Genomic DNA, 8,656 nt, shown 5'->3' with positions numbered 1-8,656 from the left:
GGCTCCCGACATGACGGACGGGAGGGCGAAGATGAATGCAGGAGCAGGAATGGATGTTATTCAGGAAGGGAAGGGCATTCGAGGTAGGAGGCAGCATCCATCATTCGCCGACTGCAAGAGAAGGTGAAGGAAGCCGGGCTCATGGAGGAGGGCTGGGGGTTGGGGGTGAGTCTGAGGCCAGGCGGAGGGGAACCTGGAAAGCTGGGGGGAGTCAAGTGGGAACCTGATCATGGTAGGTCATGCCATGGGGGTGGGATACATCAGTCACTCTGCATCCCGGCTCTGGGTTCTGAGGGTGGAAGGCGTCCCAGTAAGAAAGTGTCAACTGCAGGCTGGGCAACGGCACCCTGGGCGGCTCTGCCCCATCCCACCCCCCATCCCAGGAAGCCCAGCTCCACTGCAGGAGTGTGGGTGTCGACCAGGAAGCTGGCGGCCTCTGTCTTCTCAGAAAGCAGCCATAATTACCATGCGACCTGGAGATGGCAAGGCCGCAGCCAGCTCTGTTTATTTTCATCTACTGATAAAACACTCCCCAGGAAGGGAAGGCAAGCCTTTTACAGCAGCCTGATCAGGCCCACCCACACTGCCGGAAGCCCTTCCTCGGGGCTTGTGGAGGGGAAATCTGAGCCTGAGCAGGCAGGCGGAGGAGGTGGGCACTGGGGGCTGAGGGAGTCCTGCCAGCTGGGCAGGGCCGGAAACACCTACTGTGTGCAGAGAGCTTCTGATAGCTTTGTGGCCAAGTGGGGTGTGGCAAGGGGCAGTGGGGGCAGGCAAGAAGGGGCCATTCTACAGCTCTGAGTGAGTGGAAGGGCCAAGTGGCTGAATGTTTCCCAGGGTTTCCTCATGTGCATTTTTGTGAGAAATTCTGCCCCTAGACTTCCCATGCACAAAACCCAAACTTCAGCATTCGCAACCAGATCCCCCGGATCTATTCTTGTCCTGTGACTGGGGAATAATCCGAAGAGCAGAGTGCTGGGTGACTTCACCTCAAGTCCTCAGGTGATTTTGGCCAGTCCCTCCGCATGGCCTCTTGGCACAGATCAGACACATGGGCAGCTCCCACCAGCAGACTCCAGCCCTCTCTTTTCCTACCAAGTTTATAATGCTCTGCAAAGCAATAATGAAATTTATAGCCCAGTAAATCCCCAAGCCAGTAGCATAGCCATTTATTCTTGTTGCAAAGCATGCTGTACTGGACACCATTGCATGTGCCATGCTTTTGTGGGGTAGGCTGTGTTCACATTAGCATCACCACACTTGTGTGAGTGATACTCTATGTTGTCATCCCACCGCGGCTACAATGTCGCTAGGTGACAGATGTTTCAGCTCTCTGTAATCTTCTGGTACTGCCTCTATGTATTTCATCATCAGTGGAAATGTCTGTGTACTATGGGGTGCACAGTTGCACTTTGAGAGGCCACGTGGAATGGGGAGTCTCACAAGAGACCCCAGGATTCCACCCCCCTGGTCTTCCCACTCACTTTGCCTGATGTGTGCGGCATCTTCTCAGGTTGTTCAGGAATCAGTCTGTGGGATCCATCGCTTCCCACAGAATCGGGAGTGCACCTCTTCCAAGGGTAGTATGTCCAGATGCTTGTATCTTGATTTGTGTACTCTGAGTCTCAGAGCAGGCGTTCTGCAACAAGCAGGCTGCCATGTCTGGAGCAGCATTAATGAGGCAAAAGGACATGGTTACAGCTAAAAGTTGAGCTAGAAGGGTGAGCTAAAAGCTGACCCTTGGCCTGGCCCTGAGTTTCATTGCAGGAAACTGCAGCTGATGTCCCAGCCCAGAACCACCCCAGCAAGGTCACATACACCCTTTCCCTCTAGTTTCCTGCCCCTCAGAGAGTGCCCAGTAAGCAACTCCTTCTAGGCCCCACCTCTTACAGATGTCATTTTCCTGCTAAGTTTTAGAGTGATTTGTCATGCAGCCATCCTGAAGACATGATGGGTTTGGAAGACAAGCATGGAGTGTAGGTCATGCCAACCTTGGGATCTCAGGCAAGTTATAGAAACTTAATTTCATTTTCTCTAAAAGTGGGGGTAGTAGGGTGGATGGTTGACACCATGGTTATGATACTACTTGGGGGCCTGCATCACAGTGCTTGCATTTCAGTCCTAGCCCTGTGTTTAAAGGCAGCTTCTTGGTAATGCACACCCTGGGAGGTAGCTAGTACATGGGTCCCTGCCCTGTACAGGGGAAGTCACCCATATTGGAGGTCCAGGTTGAGTTCTGGCTTTGACTTGGTCCTCCCATGACTGCAGGCATTTAAGGAGGGATGCACTGAGTGGAAAAATCTCTTTATCCCTTTTCTCTCCCTCCCCACCACCTTTCAAATAAATACAAATAAACCAATCAAATGGAAGCAGTATCGGTATCTCTGTCCAAGATGGTGGTGACTGGGAGCCAAGCACTTAGTGCAGGCCCAGTCTGGACTATGGATTCAGTGGTCCTAGGTGAGAGCATCATCATCAGCTTTTGGCCTCTCCTGCCAGCTCAGTGCTTACTCATGTCCCCATCTCTGAGCTTTTCTGCCACTTCCTGTGATGCTGCTTCTCCTCCAGCTCTTCACCTATCACCTTCACCTGTGGCAGGTGTCTAACTTGCTGCACCATCCAGCAGGACAATTCAAAAATATCCGCCAACCAGATGAGAACTTGCAGGGAACTCATCCTCTAGAGAGAGGAAGCCAGGCCAAGTACAAAGGCATGGTCGGCTAATCCTCCACCTCCAAGTGCTAAGATACCAAATGGGCACCAGTACATATCCTGGCTGCTCCACTTCCCTTCCAGCTCCTGGTAGAGGACAGCCCAAAGCCTTGGGAGACCCAGAGCAAGCTCCTTCCTAGCTTCAGATAGACTCAGCTCTAGCCATTGCAGCCATTTGGAGAATGAACCAGCAGATGGAAAATCATTCTATCTCCCCTTTCTATAAATCTGCCATTCTAGTAAAAATAAATAAATCTTAGAGAGAGAAAAAGCCTCTGTACAATCCATGGAAAGGTAAAATGCCAAGATAGGGGTCCCTGAGTACAAGAGGCTGATTCTTCATCCCACTCCTTGATGGATTTTATCACATCCTCATCCTCCCCTAAACCGTCCATTTCCAACCACAATTTCCTTCCCATTCGGAACATTGCAGTATGTCCTGAGACAGAATAACTCATCTTCAAATGCCTCTGCCAAAAATTCTTGTTTCTGTTTGAGCTTGGAATCTTCCTTCAAACAACTTCTTGGCTGGGCCCTTTTGTGACCCTAAAGAAAAATGACATCTGCAAATATTATGAAGCCATTGAGTTATGGGTTAAGGCAGAGTAGCTTAGGCTAAATCATGCTGCAGAGGGGAAAAAACTCGAGTTAAAACAGTGAAAGTGTACAGTGCAGAAGAAGGTTCATGGTGTGTATGTGTGTGCATATGTGTGAGCATGCATCTTCATGTGTGTATGTATGTGCATGTATGTGTACATGTTTATGTGTATGTGTGTGCATGTGTGTATAGGCAGGAGAGGGACTTTTGGGGTAAGTTTCAGCCCTAGGAACCCTCCACTGTGTTCATCAGGTAACTGGTCCTGGCAGTGGGGTGACTTCTATGCAGCCTGCTCCCTGCTACGGTCAGGAAGAGACATGTCTCTCTCTGGCATACATTCTACTGCAAGTCATATGGCCTTGCCCGCCAACTAGAGGTCTGGGCAATGTGTGGAAACAGAATATGATCTGGGGACCCTCCCTGCAGCATGTGTGCCTGTAGGTAGATTCTTTAGGGGCTTGAACAGGGCATTGTTCAGGGCCCCATTCCCAATGTCCTGCGTGGCTGCTGTGGTCAAATCCGTTCCCCTGGCCAGGGCTCCACTTAGCCAATAACAGAGTGGAAATGGTCCCTGCCATGCTGGGAGCATGAGCACTCTACAACCCATGGCTCTCTCCAGCCTGCGTCTCTATGGGCTCAAGATGTTTGGAAGCACAGTTGAGCAAGACCCCCCAGAACACAGGGATATGCACACAAAAGAAAACTTTTTGCTTAGGAAGCCAGAGTTACTTTTCCCACATTTGGCAAATTACAAGTGCAGAGAGCAAAGGAAGGTGCCCTTCTATTCCCATCCCAGCAGAGCTGGCGTCTCCCACAGCATGGCACTGCTTTTAATAGCACCTGGGGCGGAGGAGGCTGCAGCAGGCTGGTCTGTGGCCACAAGAGAGAAACATTTGTCTCCGGGGGTGTCTGACTGGACTTCATCCTGGGGATTACCACCACTTGTTAATTAAGGCCAAGTTGGAAGGGAGGTTGGCCTTTTGATGTGGGAGCTGTATCTGGAAAGCAGACCTCTGTTTAAGACTTTACTGCCTGCTGAGGGCCCAGGAGCCTGCCACCCACATCTCTGAGCCCACACCCCATAAACAGCCCAGATCTAGTGTCTTTGGGGTTGAGTGGGCAAGAGGGATTGAGGACCACCATAGTGTCAGGGAACCACCTTCACTGAGCCTCTCCTGGGCTCCCAGATTCTGCCCCCCGAGTAACCGGGTACCATAGTTGGAGATGGTGGAGGGGTGAGCAGGCCAGAGGAGTTCAAGTTTCCATCACAAGGTTTTAGCTCTAGGTTTTGGTGTTCTTTGTGTCCCAGGCATGGCTGGAGAGAGATGGTGCATGGAACCAAGTTGGAGTATCCCTGGGGTGGCCTCCCACCAGGACATCTGTGTGTGTCTCCATTAGGCAAGGGAAGGACGGGGACTGGTCCTGTTGATCATCTGGGTTGTAGATAAGACACGCAGCTCCCCAGTCACATGACTGAGGTAGACGCCTGAGTGACTCCCAGGAGAGCAAGTTTGAGGATGCCTTAACAGGGTGTCTGGAGGGAAAGCCCAAAGCAGCCAGATGAGTGATTTCTTGTTTTTTTTTTTCTCTTTCTTTTTTGATATTTTCATATTTTACTTGGAAGTCTTACTCAAATGTTGGATTCTGTGCCATATGCTACTCATGCTTGTCTTCATATACAGTAAAAATGCCAGTTAGTTTAATTTGTGAATGTTCACCCTGCTTAGCCTCCTTCTCTGTGTTTTCCTTGGTCCACAAATACTTGCCCTGCTCATCCACAGCAGAGGAAGAACACATTTGGGGGTTTCTCTTTTGCGTTTCTACAACGACATATGAGCTGGCTGCTCTTCGCTTTTATTTTCAGCTGAGTTGCACCATAAACAAAAAAAGTACATTGACAAACTGGAACATGATCTGGCAAATCATCTCACCTGGATTTGATCTCTTAAATAATCTTCCTACCAATCAGACCAACAGCCCACTACTGTCTCCACCCAAAAGCCTGGGAGATAATGTAAAAATGAGTTTATTTCATTGCAGATCTTTTTCTGAAATGCAGGCATGGTTTCTCCATAACATATATTTTGCGTGGGTTTCCAAGGACCCCTAGCATACGCAATTTTACTTTGCACAAAGTGAGTATTTTTTCATTCCATTCTCTGTGAACTTGTGGAAGCACCCCCATAGGTGGAAAACCTGGAAAAAGGGCCATGAACCATGTGCAGTGACACTGAACCTAATCTGTAGGAAGGTATGTGCACATGTAAGTCATGCTGAGATTTAATATTTACCTATTGGATTTACAAAATCCAAATGCTGTTGTGAGTATACATGGAAACAATTGTGCTCATCCATTATTGCTGCTGGGGACAGAGGACAGCTAAGCTTCCACGGAAGGCCACATGGCAATACTGTAGAGAGAGCACCTTTATTTACAAGCTCCCATGATTAGCTCCTTGCATTCTGAGTGTCACTTACAGAATTGACACTCACCAGAAGCTCAAGGGGAATCCAGGAGCTCCTGAGCATGCTCAGAGAGGCAGGAGACAGGACACAAAGCCACTATGTGTGAGATCTCTGACTAATCATGCATTTCCCAAAAGAACATGTCATTGAGCAGCATGACATTCCATTTTCCAGTTCGGAAACCTCAAGTAGAACGTGATGTGGCCAAAGTCACACATCAAGTGGACTATAGAGCTCGGTGAAGAACCTGAGATGTCCAGACACTTTCCAATGGGACCCCTTGCTGTGCCAGTGAGTAGGGGGTCCAGATGAAAGAATTGTGAGGCAGGGCAGAGCAGGTGTGGGACAGCAGCCACCTACGTCACTCCTATCCGGTTTCAGCACTTGGCTCTATTCCTTGTTCCCTGTGTGATGCTGGGTGAGTTGGAAAACCTCTCTGAGCCATTAACATTTTCACCAGATGGAGGTCTTAGTGAGGTTTTCGTGGGGGATGGAGACAAGCTCTTGAAGGTACTAAGCCGATTGCTGATCGCATAGTTATTGCTCACTAAGTGGTAGTGTTGAGAAGGAGAACAAGGAGAGGGAAGAGAAGAGAAGAAGGAGAGGGGGTGGGCAGCAGCAGTGTTACCCAAGCTAGATCTTGGACCCGTCTCGGGCTGCCTCTCGGGGCCACAGGACAAGCCTGGCAGCCCACAAAGCTATTGTCTGGTCCTCTGCGGTTTCCAGCAGGCCATAGATGCTGAAGGGCAGACCACTTTCCTGTGGGGAAAGTGTCTTTCCTTTCTGCCTCCCCATGGAGGCCCACAGACTTAGGGAGATTTCAGGGGGACTGTGGAATAGGCCCTAGCAGAGTCCCGCACCTCTGCCTGAAGGTGAACTTGTACCTCCTGGAATGTTCCCGCCTCCGCCTTCTCTCAGCTGCTTGTGGGACTCCCCAAGTCCACCCTCTGTGTAAAAACCCCCAATAAAACATTTAATAATCGGGAAAGTATTTGTTGCGCATAATAAATGGTTGCCTTGTGACCTGCACGTTGGATCCCCTGCCCGCCCTCAAGGGGCCTTTTCCTTTAACAGAGCAAGTAAAAGCTACAGCTGCAGGGACCCTGCTGCCAACATCACATTGGCTGCTGCTGGGGTCTGTGGGGGGAGGGGTCTCAGGGGTTCCCATAGGGACCAGCATTTAGGGGAAGTGGGGGGCGGCACCACACAAGGTAGCATGAGGCCACCTACAGTGCTCTCCCTCTTGCTCCTCCTCTGTCATTCTCGCTGGAGGGGCACCCAGGTGTCCACCCTGCGAGGTCCACCCTGCTAGGTCTCTGTCCCATGTGGCATTGCTCCCTGTTCTCATCCCTCTGCCACCTGATCTAGGAACATCAGCTCCTCAGGCAAGGCCAGCTCCTGACAAGGTTCAGTCACCTGTCAGTTATGGCCATGACCCAGCAGGGACCTAGAAATGCTCCTCAGATGAAAATACCAAACAGAAAATAGGGTGTGTGGTTCAGAGGCAGGAATCTGCTTGTCCCTTCCCCTGAGCGTCTCTTGTGACAATCTGAGCCCTGCCTGTCTCCTCGGAGTGTGGGCACATGACACAGAGCCCAAGAGTGTCTCTCCCGCTGCTGTCACAACACATGGTGGCAACAAGCTGGGGAGGACCTCTGTGGGTTCCACCCGCCTACCCCCGGTAATGCCTTGCCTCCCATTCTCAGCACTTCAGTTTTCCTCCCTGGGACCAGCCCTCCAGCCCTGGCATGCAGGGCCTCCTGGGCCCTGATGGCCAATCAGAAAACCTCTCCCTCTTAGAAGTATGTGTCCCCCTACTAACAGCAAATGGGCAGGAGCAGTGGTTGCAGCCATGGTGGCATAGGAGGAGACTGGCCTTTGGTTGCAGCTGCTCCATACTGGTACTGCCCTACACTTACCTTTATGCCTAAGACTCCTGTGCCTTGCCCTCCCCTCTCAGCAGCCACATGGTGATACTCTGGACTGAAAATGTCTTCGTTGGGGTGCTGTCTACATTGCAGGATATCCAATGTCTCAGCACTAACCACCAGATGCCAGGTGCAGGCCCTGAGCTGTCCCAGGTGTGCCCCTGTGCAGCAGGCAAAGCCACTCCCACAAATGGATGGAGAGGTTGAGACCCAATGTTCCCACACGAATTGGGTGGGTGAGCCCGCATCACTGGGTTGTGAGGTATCGTGTCAGCTGTTAAAAGGTCTAAGATTTTCTCTCTTCATTTCTCTACTTTGCCCTGAGCTCTCTGCACCTCCTCCCTTCCCCAAAGCTGTCCTCCCAGGGCAGTTTTGTGAGAGGGACAAGTTAAGGACATCAAAGGGCTGCACCAAGAGGGTGTTGCAAGACCCACCATGCAACTGTGAGTCCTGACAGGTCGAAGAAGCCAAGATCTGTGCCTTGGCTAGCTGGGTGAACTTGACCAGCACACAGGGAATAGTAAGAGTCCGCAGTATCAGTCTTATGGTAATCACACTGGGTGGTATTCTACAAACAACAGGGGAATTGTTCTTCCAGAGACAAAACTGTCTTTCTTCACTCAAGAGCCCTTTCTACATAATGGCCGGTGTGGCAGAGAAGGCAGGGGAAACAAGGTGAAATTCGAAACTTTGGAGATAGGAAGGCTCCGAGCTGCCCCTTTTGGACCAGGTAAAGCCATGGCCCTGTCCCCTACTTCCCATGCAGACCCCTGTGAGCAGATGAAATGCCGGTTGGTTCTGTGTTCTGCCAAGCACTGCTCCTGTGGGGCTTTGGAGACCACTCAGGCACCAGTCCACCGAGGACAGCCTGGCCAGCTCCAGATCAGCAACTCTGCAAATTCTAACCTTGTCCTTCATGCTCCAACATGCCTCAGGTCACAGCTCTAGCTACTGG

The 8,656-nt window shown here is 50.9% G+C and overlaps 1 long non-coding RNA gene across 1 annotated transcript; it reads right to left on the bottom strand.

Moving 5' to 3' along the window:
• Positions 1-958: 958 nt before the first annotated feature.
• LOC131481802 (uncharacterized) lies at positions 959-5,176 on the bottom strand. Its single transcript, XR_009246571.1, has 3 exons — positions 5,026-5,176; positions 1,482-1,659; positions 959-1,107 (listed from the first exon to the last, which is right to left on the bottom strand). It is a non-coding gene; the product is annotated as an uncharacterized LOC131481802 (long non-coding RNA).
• Between the last annotated feature and the right edge of the window lie 3,480 nt (positions 5,177-8,656).

Source organism: Ochotona princeps, chromosome 13 (genome assembly GCF_030435755.1).
Source record: "Ochotona princeps isolate mOchPri1 chromosome 13, mOchPri1.hap1, whole genome shotgun sequence".
In the NCBI taxonomy this organism is placed as follows: domain Eukaryota; kingdom Metazoa; phylum Chordata; class Mammalia; order Lagomorpha; family Ochotonidae; genus Ochotona; species Ochotona princeps.
This window is presented reverse-complemented; position numbering and strand designations above follow the sequence as displayed.